Source organism: Physeter macrocephalus, chromosome 11 (genome assembly GCF_002837175.3).
Source record: "Physeter macrocephalus isolate SW-GA chromosome 11, ASM283717v5, whole genome shotgun sequence".
Classification (NCBI taxonomy): domain Eukaryota; kingdom Metazoa; phylum Chordata; class Mammalia; order Artiodactyla; family Physeteridae; genus Physeter; species Physeter macrocephalus.
Window position 1 is genome coordinate 137,665,425 of NC_041224.1, and position 13,033 is coordinate 137,678,457.

Below are 13,033 nucleotides of genomic sequence, written 5' to 3' on the forward strand. Positions count from 1 at the left end.
CAGACATAGAGAATGGACTTGAGGACATGGGGAGGGAGAAGTGTAAGCTGGGACGAAGTGAGAGAGTGACATGGACATATATACACTACCAAATGTAAAATAGATAGCTAGTGGGAAGCAGCCACGTAGTATGGGGAGATCAGCTCAGTACTTTGTGTCCACCTCGAGGGGTAGGATAGAGAGGGTGGGAGGAAGATGCAAGAGAGAGGAGATATGGGGATATATGTAAATGTATAGCTGATTCACTTTGTTATACAGCAGAAAGTAACAGACCATTGTAAAGCAATTATACTCCAATAAAGATGCTTAAAAAAATTGTCCTCAATGGTTGCAGAATATTCCATCATTTGGATATGATATTTTATTTAATCCCTGCTTAGATGTTGGACACAGAGTGGCTTTTAGGATTTTTTGTTAGCACATATTGTTACAATGAACATCTTTTTCTGCATTTTGAATTTTTTCTCAGGCTATAATTCTGGGCTTGGAATTACTGTGTCAAATGATCAAACATGTTAAAAGTCTCTTAAATATACAAACAGGCTAATATTTTCAAAGAAACTTACAAAAAGTTATAAGCAAAAAAAGTACAGATAAAAATGTAAAAAGAAACAATCAAGTTCCCAAGATACAGGGTTTTAAAAAATATTAGAATTTTCATTTTGAGATAATTGTAGATTCACATGCATTGCTAAGAAATAATACAGAGAGATCCTGTTACCATTTGTGCCATTTCTCCCAAAACTAACATCTTACAAAACCATAGTGTATTATTACAACTGGGATATCTCATTGATACAGTCAAGGTAAAGAATATTTTTATCTCCACAAGAATCCCTCATGGTACCCTTTTATAGGCATGTATACCTCCCCCTAACTCCCATGCCTGACTCTTGGCAACAACTAACCTTTTCTCCATGTCCATAATTTTGTTATTTCAGGAATGTTATATAAATAAAATCATAAAGTGTCTGACTTTTTAGGATTGGCTTTTTTTCACCCAGCATAATCTGCTGGAGATTCATCCAAGCCATGTGTGTCAATAGTTTATCCTTTTCATTGTTGAGTAGTATTCCATGGTATGGATGTACCACATTTGTTTAATGATCACCTGGTGAAAGGCATCTGAGTTGTTTCCAGTTTTTGGTTATTATGACTAAAGCTGTTATGAACATTTGTACACAGATTTTGATGTAAACATACATTTTAATTATCTGGGGAAAATGCCCAAGAGTGTTATTGTTGGATTATATGTTAGTCATATTTTTGTTTTGTATGGAGCTGCCAAATAGTTTTCCAGAGTTTTATTTTTCATTCTCAGCAGCAGTCTATGGATGATTCAGTTATTTACATTCTTGGCAGAATTTGGTGCTGTTACTGTTTTTCATTTTAGCCATTTTGAAAGGTGTGTGGTGATAATATCATTGTAGTTTTAATTTGCATTCTCCTAATGGATAATGCTATTGAACATCTTTTCATTTGCTTGTTTGCCATCTGTATATCCTCTTTGGTGACATGTTATTAATGTTTTTTGCTCATTTCCTAATTAGATTATTTGTTTTTTAATGTCGAGTTTTTATGTATTCTAGTCCTTTGTTGAATATGTGGTTTGCAAGTATCTTTTCCTAGTCTATGGCTTATCTTTTCATCCTTTTAAGAAGATCTTTTACATAGGAAAGTTGCAAGTTTTGGATGAGGTCTAATTTATCAGTTTTTCCTTGTATAGATTATGCTTTTTTAGTCAAGTCTAAGAAATCTTTGCTTAGTCCTATGTCCCCCAATTTTTCTCCTATTTTTTTTCTAAAAGTTCTAGTTTCACATTTTTCCCCCATATGGAGGTCTTCTGGTAAGGACTAGAAACCTGCCAGACCAATTCTAAAAGAGCTATAACACTTAATTTTACATTATACATTTAAGTCTGTGATTCATTATGAGTTAACTTTTCTGTAAGTTAAGAGACTTAAGTCCAGGTTCTTCCTTTTTTGTTCTGTTTTGTTTTTTTCACTACAGATGTTGAATTGCTCCAGTACCATTTTTTGAAAGGTTATCCTTCCTGCATTTAATTGCTTTTGCACTTTCGTCAAAAATCAGTTGGGCATATTTGTGTGGGTCTATTTATGGGTTCTGTATTCTGTCCCATTTATCTATGTATTTACCCCTTTGACAATACCACACCATCTTGATTACTGTAATATATTGTAGTCTTTAATATCAAGTAGAGTGATTCCTCCCACTTTATTTTTCAAAATTGTTTTAGCTATTCTAGTTTCTTTGCCTTTCCATACAAATTTTAGAATAATGCTGTCTGTATCTGCCAAAAAATCTTGCTGGGGATTTCGATAGGGATTGCATTAAAGCTATGTATTGATTTGGGTAGAAATTACATCTTTACTATGTTGAGTCTTTCAATCCATGAATTTCATATGTCCCTCAATTATTTAGGTCTTTGATTTCTTTCATCAGTGTTTTGTAAATGTCAGCATAAAGATTCTGTACATATTTTAAGTTTATATCCAAGTATTCATTTTTTTGTCATGAGTGGTACTATGTTTCTAATTTCATTTTCCATATATCATTATTACATTAATTACATAGAAATGTAATTAATTTTTAAAATATTGACCTTGTATCCTACAGTCCTGCTGAGCTCACTTACTAGTTCTAGAAGGGTTTCTGTTTTTTGTTTTGTTTTTGTAAATTCCTTGGGGTTTTCTACACAATTGCGTTATCTGCAAATAAGGACATTTTAATTTCCTCCTTTTCAATCTTAATGTCTTTTATTTCTTTTTCTTGCAGTATTGCAAAATAGAACTTCCAATACTGTGTTGAATGAGTTGTGAGTCATATGTTGAATAAGAGAGAGAAACCATCTAGCCCTCTTCCTAATCTTAGGGAGAAAGCATTCAGCATTTCTTTATTAAGTATGATGTTAGTTGTATAGGGTTTTTTGGGTTTATTTTTGTTTATTTTTTTTCTTTTTGTTTTTAGAAACTCTGTATCAAGTTAAGAAAGTTCACCTTTATTCCCAGTTTGCTAAGAGGTTCTTGTTTTTGTTTTTGTTTTCCCCTTATCAAGGATGAGTGTTGGATTTTGTCAAATGCTTTTTTTAAGATATAAGTTTTGTTTGTTTGTTTGTTTTTGCGGTACGCGGGCCTCTCACTGTTGTGGCCTCTGCCGTTGCGGAGCACAGGCTCCGGACGCGCGGGCTTAGCAGCCATGGCCCACAGGCCCTGCCGCCCCACGGCATGTGGGATCTTCCCGGACCAGGGCACGAACCCGTGTCCCCTGCATCAGCAGGCGGACTCTCAACCACTGCGCCACCAGGGAAGCCCCTAAGATATAAGCACGAACCCGTGTCCCCTGCATCAGCAGGCGGACTCTCAACCACTGCGCCACCAGGGAAGCCCCTAAGATATAAGTTTTTGATCTTTAATAATGTTTGTAAGGCACTCAGGCAATGATCTTTTTAGGTGCTGAATCACCTTCCTCAAGATGGATACATGGCACCTGCAGATGGTCCAAACTGACCTTGCCCAGGTGTTTTCCCTTTCAGCAACTTGTCTTAGTGTGTTGCGTGACATTTTATTGGTTTATTTTTCATGTTCCTTGAAAAATGTGAAAGGACTTTGTTTATTAAAACTCAAATATTTTCCTTATTCACATCTCCCAGGTTTTTCCACTCAAGTCTTATTTCTGGCTTGAGAGATGTGTCTGGCTCAGAACTGATTGTCAGGGTGGTGATATGTGAGGGATCATACAGTGGTGGGGCTGCAATATATGAACTGATGTAGATTTCCCTGTCTTGGATTATTCTCACTTCCCACCTTTGGAACTTTCTAAAATAACTTATTCACATGACATCCACAGTGACATCCTGGCAAAGCTTTAGTAACAAGTTCTCAGGGTTGGAAGTGACCTCTGATTTGTTGATTTCCATGATGTAAATACTCCTACCATGGCTAATTTTAGGCACTATTATGATGTCACTGAGCATAGAGTTGGGGTGATGAATGGTACAAGCCGACTGCAGCATACCACTACTTACACATAACTCAGTGTAACATTGGTGACAGCTACCCCTAACACAAACTGCCCAGGCACTCAATTTCCCAGACTATTATGGGATTGCCACAGTCTTTTTTCCAAGTATTCTTAAGAATATGTAAAAGAAAGCATAGGTGGTCAGCCCTACAGAAATGGAGGTTAATGAGTAGCAAGTACAACTTTGGGGGGCATGTATCAATAGTTCATTCCTTTTTATTACTAAGTAGTAGTCCATGGTATGGATGTACCACTGTAAACTCTTCACCTATTGTAGGATGTCTGAGTTATTTCTAGTTTTTGCTTATTGGGAATAGAGCTATTGCGAACATTCATGTACAGGTTTTCATGTGAACATAAATATTTTTGAAATATGTCTTTATTATTCTCCTTCTCCCTCTGTCCCCCACCAAAAGCCTGAAATCCAGGAGTAATATTTTCCTTTTCTTTAAACTCCAATTTGAGATACAAGAGAATTACTGGAAAAGTACATTTGTGTACTTAGCAATGACATTAGAATCTTAAGAGAAGTTGGCCGTTGGAAGCTCATGCTCTAAATACGGACAGGTCTTGACTCACACATTAATTGTAATACAGTGTCCTTGAGCATTCACACAGAGCATCATGGGGATGGTTTGCTCTGCTACTGGCTTTTAGGACCTGCTGACACCTTCACCCCGTCAGCACGAGCTTCTCCTGCTCCACTTCCAAGTCCGATAGAATGAAGACTTTTTAAGCAAATAAATGTAAAAGCCATGTGCTGCACTTATGTGGCTGAGCTGTCTCAGTTATACACTCTTGAGATGCATCTTAGATGCCTGTGTTGACTGATGCTGGCCTGGCATCATGACTGTATGGATTTTCATTTCTTTGAAGCATGACCATTTTCCAGGGGGCAGAATGGCTCAGTAATTAACAGTGTGGGTCCAGGGCAGGCAGCCAGGGTTCGAAATCCAGCTGTGTGGGTATTAGCTCTGGGAACTTGAGGAAGTTCTGTCACCTCTCTTGTACTCAGGTTTATCATTTGCCAGATGGGGATAAGAATAATATTTACCTCATAGAGTTGTTATAAAGATTAAATGAGATAACATTTTTCTATGTTTAGAAAAATGTTTGGCACATGGGAAACACTCAATACATCATCATCATCACGCATATGTTGGGAGCACAGGAAAATCACAGGGCCCTTTCTCTCCCTTAAGGGCCATTGGCTTCCGTACCACCCTGGCTCTCTCTCCCTTCCTTGTGCAGACATGTAAGCCTCAGGGTGGGTGGCTCCTCAGGCCAGCCTCACAGCTCCCACTTCCCTGGAGCTCCACTGAATACACTAAATTTTGAGCCCTCCACTCTCTCCATTGGATGCTGGATGTGCTGCTCACTCCTCTCTCAGGGCTGGCCCTGAGCTCAGCTTGCACAACAACTTGGAGGCAAACGGAAGCCAGCTGACCAACCCGCAAGGTATGCCCTTGGCTCTCCTCCACTGCCTGCCTCCGCTGCAGCTCCTCCACACAACAGGCAGTCCTCACAGGCCACCCGCCCGGGCTCGGCTCTTATCTTGCAGGTCTCTAAACCCCTGGTGTTCCTCCCTGGGAGAGGGGAGCTGTTTCCTGCCACCAGCGTCTACCACCTTGCTTGTTTTCAGCTTCTTCTGCAGCTCTTTTCTCTCTAACCAATCCAGACTGATTGCCCTTTGGCACCTCCTTCAACTCAGGGACTTGGGTTTTCTCTACGTGCAGCAGGGAGCAACCTGCGCATATGTGGGGTGGCAGGGCTTCACACACATCCTACCAGGTCCTCTAATTCCCACTAGCCTGCAACTCCTTAAGGCTGAAGTGCACTAATCTTTGAGTCCTGCTAAGACCCAGTAGAATGCCTCTATGTAGTATATCAATATTTATTAAATGAATGCTTGAATAAATGATGAATTTCTTGGAAACATTGGGGAAAATGCCCGGCTAACACGGATCCCTGCCACCTCCCAGGGATCAGCCTTCTGCTGGAAAGTTGGCCCATAATCCCCGCAGCACTCTTTGGCTGCTGATTTTCCAACTGTGGCTTTACACCTGTTTCATTTTACAATATTTATTGGGAAAGCATTTTAGCCGCTTATTATAGTTAGATATCATCCGTGACAAGCCATTTTCCTTGAATTAGCCCAGTGAGAAATATTTCTAAAGGCGTTAAATGAAATCATCCAGACATTTCCCGTGGCCAGCTGGACCTGGCAGCCACATTCGGTACCCTGGCTTGAATACAGAGCGGATTTTGCTTTTAGTCTACTTCAAGCAGCAAAGCTGCTGCTAATTCTCACACTAATAAATGGGGTTTTAACAAATTCTCCCAAGCAAAAGCAACAGGAGAATTTACAACTGTGCTTTCAGTAAATTAAATGAGATAATGTAGTGCCTGGCACATAGTAAGCAGCCAGTAAATGCTAACTGTTATGACTGGACACCACTACCAAGAACCACTGCACAAAATATCACCAAAAAAAGATGGGGGCTGGTAGGGAAAATACTTTCAAAGGTTAGTAGAAAATAGGGTCATGTAAATAATTATGTTTTTGAAGTTGGGAATAAGGAAGATAATGATAAAAAAAGAAAATCATTTAATAAAAATTAAAGGGATGAAAATAGAAGAGTTGGGAGATTGCTAGAAAGCTAGTAAGCAACGTGCATTTCATAGCATGTATTTAAAAACATGAATTACATGCTTATGCACTCACCCTGGAAAATTTCACACAATCAAATCACATTGTCTAAACTGCTTTTCCAAAAACTTTGAGATACACCAAAACAGCTCCAACAATGTGGTAAGTGGAAAATCGTGATTACATCCTTACATAATTATTTCAGAGGTTTTTGGGTAAATGCAGAAATCCTCATTGAAACTTGAACTTACGAAACACGTGCTACATAGCTCTGTGATTCCATCTTGGCTCTGAAATACCGCTTGTGATGTTATCAACATGCTTGAACTCATGGAACTTGTGTAGGGAAACTCATTAACTCCAAGAATGAGATCCTTTTCCCAAAATATCTTTTCCTGGCTTCCTGATGCCACTCTTTCTTTGCTTTTGTTATTAAATATGAAAATATTGATTTTAACCGGACTTTAAGTTATCAGCTTTGGTTTTACTAATGCCTTTTCAAAGTATTGCTTTATTCCTATTAATTTTGGATGTACCTGTCTTTCATAACTTGAGTTTATAAGGCTGGAAATAGAATTTTACAGCATAATGCCTCTTGATGATTACCTTTTATTCCTGGGTGAATAGAATGCTGAGTCTCTTAACAGCTTGTGAGCAGGAGTGGTGATCTTGGTGGAAGAAAAATATAGCATAATTTTAGCAGCCAGCCATGCTGGGTCATTAGCTGAAAGAGAGATATGACCCACTTTTTTTTTTTCTAATTAAAAAAAAACTTTATTTTTTAAAAACAACTTTATTGAGGCATGATTGACATGGGAAAAGCTGTACATATTTAATGTATGCAACTCGATGAATTTGGGGATAAGTATACACCCTTGAAACCATCATCACCTTCAAGGCTACAGACATATCCATCCCCTTGCAAAAGGGGCCACTTTCCTCTTGCCTCCTTTATTATTATTATTATTGTTATTATTTTGTGTGTACATGTGTATGGTAAGAGCACTTAAGATTCATCCTCTTAGGGCTTCCCTGGTGGCGCAGTGGTTGAGAGTCCGCCTGCCGATGCAGGGGACACGGGTTCGTGCCCCGGTCTGGGAAGATCCCACATGCCGCGGAGCGGCTGGGCCCGTGAGCCATGGCCGCTGAGCCTGCGCGTCCGGAGCCTGTGCATCGCAACGGGAGAGGCCACAACAGTGAGAGGCCAGCGTACCGCAAAAAAAAAAAAAAAAAAAAAAAAAATTCACCCTCTTAGAAAACTTTAGGTACATAATACAGTGCTGTTGGCTGTGAGCACCATGCCAGCGAGTAGATCTCCAGGATGAGGTTCTATTAGAGCAAGACTGGAGGACAATCCAAGGGGAAGAGAGGTTAACTGCAGCACAGAACTTCTGAAGGAGCCTGCTTTAAGGTGGTCATGAGATGGTACCAGCTGACACTGTGGGGAACAGAGCAGTGATCACATCGGACTGAAGCTGCTCAGATGAACGAGGGCCATGAGACACAATGGTTTGGAGCTGATTTTGCCCTGAGTCAGAGATAACAGCATAGCAGGATGGCATCTCCCCACCTCCATCCAGGTAAAAGTGGCAGTATTTTACTCTAGCAAAAAGCTAGAAATAAATAATACTTTTGCTTTAGAAGTATATCTCTGAAGTATTTGAAGGGGTTTTTCAATAAATACCTCCTGAGTAGAAGCAGTTGTCATAAAACAAGGTATTAGAAAACGTTCCTGGGTAACTTACTCATAGCACAAGAAAAACCCTAATTTCCTCCCTGAATTTATTGGCTGGCCAGAGCCAATTATAGCTACTCACAGAAAAATATCAGTAACTTTTTTTTTTTAAGTGAGGGAAATAAGTAAACAATGGCAACAAAAATCCACAAGCTTTTTTTTTTTTCCAGTTGGCAAGACAGTATTTTTTTTTTTTTTTTTTTTGCAGTACGCGGGCCTCTCACTGTTGTGGCCTCTCCTGTTGCGGAGCACAGGCTCCGGACGCGCAGGCTCAGCGGCCATGGCTCACGGGCCCAGCCACTCCGCGGCATGTGGGATCCTCCTGGACCGGGGCACGAACCCGTGTCCCTTGCATCGGCAGGCGGACTCTCAACCACTGCGCCACCAGGGAAGCCCAAAAAAGCAGTATTTTTAAATGAAAGTAAAAGACTTCTATATTTATCTCAGTGGACTAAAATTAACATGAACTTACATTTTTGACACTTACCCTGTCATAGCAACATATTATTTAGCACAAACAACTTTCTTCCTTTGGATTTAGAAGTAGTGCTTAAACAGAATTGCTAATTGATGCTTAGTGAAAAATAATTTATGGTACATTTTATTCTCTTATTGCTATAAAACTGGTTTAAAATAATGAGGCTCATGAAAGGATATGACCTGGACCATAAAATGTACTTATTAGAGTTGTTTGATAAATCATGATGGGGAGATTCTCACCTCTTAATAAGTGTAAGACACTGCAATGCAAAGCAGGGCTTAGATGGGGTATGGCTGATCTCCTGGTAGCACTTAGTGTGCTCTCTCCCTCCCTCCCCCCCCTCTTTCTCTCTCTCTCTCTCTCTCTCTCTCTCTCTCTCTCTCTCTCTCTCCAGATGTCAGGAAACAAGAGTGTTTCTGAATGCCTAACTTCCCTCATGACTCCTGCTGTTAGCATCCAGTCTGGTGTCCAGACGCAGGGAAGCTTCTTTCGGAGTAGGAGCAAGATCCTGTCCAGGGATCCTATCCGAGTTCTGACAGACCCAGAAGACAGAAACAGCATCCCCAGTATTACAGAAGTCAAGTGCTAGGCAGGAAATGCTCCTCTCAGGGCCACACTGGTGCAGGAACCTCATTTATGTTATGAACCTCATTCATTCATTCATTCATTTGTTCATTCCTCAAATGTGCCTTGAGCACGTATAATGCCCTTTGCAGGGAAGTGTGAACTCAATAGTAAACACAGCAGATGTGGTCTCCACCCTCATGGAGCTTGCAGATTGAAGAGGAATGTGCTCCATGCTTGGATGGGGGAGGCTAGAGTACAATGGGACCTCTCTACCCGGACAGCACAGAGCAGAGAGGAACACTCCAAAGATGGGGAACTCTGGACCCCACAGAGGATGGGGAGGCAGGTGATTGGACACCTGGATCCCTTAAGAGAATTCTAAACCCAACTGGGTGGTGTTTTACTGATCACAGGCACTGCTATCAGGAGGGTTCCAGGCCAAGGAAGTACTAGCAACTGCAACCTCAAGGAGCTTTGGGGTTGCTGAGAGCCCCACTGAATGAGCAGGGACTGGGGGCAGGTGGAAGAGGCTGCCAGAGTTGGGACCTTTGAGATCAGGGTCAACTGAATGAGACTGCAGCAGTTCTGTCTCCTGGGTGGGATAATCAGACAGCCACCCTAGGCTTGCAGATGTCTGTCTTTAATAGTATATACCCAAGGGTGCAGTGGAAGATGTCAGCAGTATAGTCTCCTTTTAAGTGTGCTACCTTGGGCACCCCTACACTGGTTGAGTTGCCTGGGAGCCTCACTCCTTTCTGGGGATCACCCTGACCATGGTGGTATATAGTGGTTGCTATCATGGGTGGATTTCGCTCATTGCCTGAACAAAAAACCAAGATGGCCAGTTGTACTTCCACAGCCTCTGTTCAGGAGGCAGGTAACACCTGCCACATCACTGGAAGTCCCAGCTAGGATCCAGCAGACCAGGCAAGGGAGGTGCACCTGAGAATCCTTCTCCCTTGTTACCATAATGTCACATAATCTGTACCCTTTCCTGTTATACAGCCACACTTTTATTAGTAAAAATATGTGGGAGAGAAATGAATATGAGAGATTAAGAATTTTGCCTAGGGAAGAATATTATCCTTTGAGGACCATTCACATTATGGGATTGTACTGAGATTATGGAATTGGACTAAATTATTTTTTCTCCACTAACTGGTGAAAGGCTCCACTTATGACCCATAAAGAAGCCTTATTTCTTCGCATGTATGAGTGTAGTTAAGTGATTTCGTGACTCTCACAATTTGTATAATGGAATTTTGTGCATCTAGTTGAAATAATGATTTAGGTCTATATTTAATAATTTAGAAAGCTGTCCACAGTACATGAGTGAAAAAAAGTAAATCACAAAACTTTAAGTATGCTTTGATTCTATTTATGTAAAATTATTTGTGTGTGCCTATGCATAAAAATGTCTGAAAAAGTGTTCACCGAAATGTTAACATGGGTTCTCTCTCAGTGATGATATCAAGTGACTGTTTTTTCACTTTCTCCTTCATGCTTTTCTGAATTGCATTAATATATTTCTACATTGAGAAATGTTTTGTTTTTATAGAAGCTATTTAAATCTAAAAACAAAACAAAATAAACACTTGATACTAGCTTTTGGGAGTTGGGTCATTATTTACTAAATTTCCTCCATGTTATTCTTTTGCTTGGTTAGGAAACTAAAATCCTTTTGAGAGATGGATTGCCTAGTTGAGCAGTTTCTAGAAACAGTTTTCTCTTGCTGAGATGCTACCTGATAACTTCCTACAGTCAAGCATGCTAGGTGACTGTAATTTCCCCGTATAAAGAAATGATCCGGGCTTCCCTGGTGGCGCAGTGGTTGCGCGTCCGCCTGCCGATGCAGGGGACACGGGTTCGTGCCCCGGTCCAGGATGATCCCACATGCCGCGGAGCGTCTGGGCCCGTGAGCCATGGCCGCTGAGCCTGCACGTCCGGAGCCTGTGCTCCGCCACGGGAGAGGCCGCAGCAGAGGGAGGCCCGCATACCACAAAAAAAAAAAAAAAGAAAGAAATAATCCTTCTTTGACATTATTGTGGCATGACTCCATGGGGTCCTGAGACACTGGCCCTTCCCATACACTAGTAATGGAATTCCTCAGAGATACAAAGGGGGAAAAAATAACTGATGAAAGTTGTTGATATATTTTAATTTTTTAAAGTGTAGGATAAAGGCTGAGTCATCAAAGGAAGAGGTGAGAATTTGAAGAGCACTTCTCTTTGGGTCAGGAATGACACCGGGGTGGGTTTAATGTGCTTCTTAGCTCATTCATGTTTATCATCAGGAATCTGGAGGTCAGCATCAGAGAATAACCTTTCCAGTGAATATTGCATACCAGGCCGTCAGCAGCTGGTGTATCCGAAAGCCTTCTGGGAGTTCGTGGTGCAACACAAAGACCTAATCAAAAGCAGAGTGGAATTAAGTACATGAGAGTACCATCCTTTCCTCTCTAGGCCTGGGTAGCTGACAGCACATTTATCGAGTGAGAAGCAATCATTGTATACCGTGTCCAGCTTGCCATGGATATCCTGATGTAAAGTTGCAGGATATTGGAAGGAACTTGTTTTTTAATCTAAAATGTGTTTAGCACCTAAATTTGGTTTAGCATTGTATTATTGAATTTTCTAGAGGAGTCAGGGAGATTCTGGGTCCTGACTATATGCTGTGCATATCGAGGACTATTTCAGAACAAATGTCTGCTTCAGGCAGGTCAGACATAAGTCCTGGCTCGTTCTCCAACCTCACACTCTTCCACACTCCCCTTTGCAGGTTCGACCCCAGCTGCACCAGGCCCCAGCCATGCTAGCCTGCTTTGCTGTTCCTCAGACGCACCAAGCATGCTCTGACTTCAAGCCATGTTCCCTTTCTTTCCTCTGCCCACATCTTCTCAGCTGAAACATCACCAGGCAGAGTGGCCTTCCCTGCAGAGATAGCACCCCATTCCTTACCCAGTCACTCTGACGCCCCCTTTCCTCTGTTTTATTTTATATATAGAACTTATCCCATCCTAACGTATTACATATTTACTGGCTATTTGTCTACTCCCACCAGAATGTCAGCTCCATGAAAATAACCATTGTCTGTTTTGTTCACTAGTGTATCTAGAACAGTGCCTGGCACATAGTGGATACTTAATAAAATTTTGTCAAATGAAAGAATGAATGCTTGAACTAATTTTACCCCATGGACATGTTTCTGGGCAATTGTGTATAAATTAGTTATTATAAATGGAGCATGTTTTTTCTATTGAGGTATAGTTGATTTACAACGTTGTGTTAGCTTCTGGTAGAACATATTTTAAATGCATTAGGAGAAAGCTATTGTTCAAATGAATCCTATCTTTCATCAATCCTATAAAAGGAATTAGAATTCCTAGTTGGCCTTTTGTTTAGACCTAAGTTTTAGAGGTAGATTTTTCTTCAAGCAAGATCTACCTATATATGGCTATGTGCATGGTAGAGAACATTCCAGAGGTCATCCAGGCTCGCCTGGGCTTCCTGTATAGATGATCAGAATGATCACTATATCTGGGTTTGTTTTTGGTTCCTAA

General features: G+C 40.8%; 1 long non-coding RNA gene and 1 other non-coding gene across 3 annotated transcripts in view; one reads left to right on the plus strand and one right to left on the minus strand.

Annotated features, from left to right (window-relative positions):
* The window catches only part of LOC102978820 (uncharacterized), a 198,616-nt gene that overhangs the window by 113,271 nt on the left and 72,312 nt on the right, over positions 1–13,033 (plus strand). The window lies entirely within an intron of this gene.
* On the minus strand, positions 1,835–1,895 carry LOC112063539 (U7 small nuclear RNA). The gene has a single exon (XR_002891044.1). It is a non-coding gene; the product is annotated as a U7 small nuclear RNA (small nuclear RNA).